At 48.5% G+C, this 1,726-nt stretch overlaps 1 protein-coding gene across 1 annotated transcript in view; it reads left to right on the top strand.

The window, feature by feature from the left end:
• Window positions 1–972: 972 nt before the first annotated feature.
• The window catches only part of LOC118947116 (protein FAM83G-like), a 17,767-nt gene continuing 17,013 nt past the window's right edge, over window positions 973–1,726 (top strand). The window contains exon 1 of the mRNA XM_036972299.1: window positions 973–1,726. This exon is cut by the window's right edge and continues 498 nt beyond it. The gene's annotated coding sequence lies outside the window, so the exon portion shown is untranslated.

Consider the following 1,726-nt stretch of genomic DNA (forward strand, 5'->3'; position numbering starts at 1 on the left):
ATAGTCTGGGATACACTGTCCTGTACTGACCAGTATAGTCTGGGATACACTGTCCTGTACTGACCAGTATAGTCTGGGATACACTGTCCTGACCAGTATAGTCTGGGATACACTGTCCTGTACTGACCAGTATAGTCTGGGATACACTGTCCTGTACTGACCAGTATAGTCTGGGATACACTGTCCTGTACTGACCAGTATAGTCTGGGATACACTGTCCTGTACTGACCAGTATAGTCTGGGATACACTGTTCTGTACTGACCAGTATAGTCTGGGATACACTGTCCTGTACTGTGACCCTGGAGAATGGGAATATACATATGCCTATAAAGACAGACAGACAGACAGACAGACAGACAGACAGACAGACAGACAGACAGACAGACAGACAGACAGACAGACAGACAGACAGACAGACAGACATACAGACAGACAGACAGACATGTTTCTATTTGTTCCATTGTTGCTGGTTCTGTATTTGGCTCAGTGATTGGTGTCGTCACAGTGTTGACCCCCCCCCCCCCCCCTCCCTCCCCCACCGGGCCCCCAGCTGACACAGCTGACTCTAATAATCACCCAAACCACGATCTTCAGTTTAGAAAACAATCTGATTAAAAGATGAATGATTCATGACATAAAAGTGTGACAACAATAAGGCCCCTCAAAGACTGGAGCTGCTGCCCATCCCTGATCTAAACTAAGGATTTTTTTAAAAAATGAATTGTGATTGACTGTAAATCATCTAGACTGGTGTGTGTGTGTTTTTAAAAGATGACATTACAGACTGCATAGTTGACATTTAATTCCCATGGGTTGGATTTGGTATTTTGTACAGTTGTGATTGACACTAAATCCATCTGTCATTTAACATTTAAATGTCATTCATATCAACTCGTTACCGACATAATTGCCTGGCGGGCTGAAGAGATACGGGATAGGCTCTAATCCTGTCTTTTGTCCCGCGGGGCAGTTATGTCGGTAATGAATAAAAGGGGAATTCTGGATCACGTGATAGAGCGAGCGTGTGAGTTCTAGTTCACACCTGTCCGGGAAGCTGTTGACGGGTTGTGCTGTGCGTGGTGTGTGTCACTTTGCGCTCCCCGGAGAGAGAGAGAGAGAGAGACGGGTTGTGCTGTGCGTGGTGTGTGTCACTTTGCGCTCCCCGGAGAGAGAGAGAGAGAGAGAGACGGGTTGTGCTGTGCGTGGTGTGTGTCACTTTGCGCTCCCCGGAGAGAGAGAGAGAGAGAGACGGGTTGTGCTGTGCGTGGTGTGTGTCACTTTGCGCTCCCCGGAGAGAGAGAGAGAGAGACGGGTTGTGCTGTGCGTGGTGTGTGTCACTTTGCGCTCCCCGGAGAGAGAGAGAGAGAGAGAGACGGGTTGTGCTGTGCGTGGTGTGTGTCACTTTGCGCTCCCGGAGAGAGAGAGAGACGGGTTGTGTTGTGCGTGACTATGCGCTCCCCGGAGAGAGAGAGAGACGGGTGAGAAAGTGCGTGAACAACCGGACCGGTAACCGGAAATAATAATGGGCATGGCGGGACCGGTCAGTCATCAGCAACGGATAGTTGCTTCAGGTTGGAGTCCCGTGAGTCTGTCTGACTTTACCGAAGAGAACGAGAAGGGAAACGTTCCAAGTCTTCATGGTAACTTTTCATTCCAGAGAGAGTTGGGACATCTTTATGATTATTGTGGAATGCTGTTGTCTATTTAACTAGTGCTCCGTTTTTA

This window comes from Oncorhynchus mykiss, unplaced genomic scaffold (assembly GCF_013265735.2).
Source record: "Oncorhynchus mykiss isolate Arlee unplaced genomic scaffold, USDA_OmykA_1.1 un_scaffold_140, whole genome shotgun sequence".
Taxonomy (NCBI): Eukaryota; Metazoa; Chordata; class Actinopteri; order Salmoniformes; family Salmonidae; genus Oncorhynchus; species Oncorhynchus mykiss.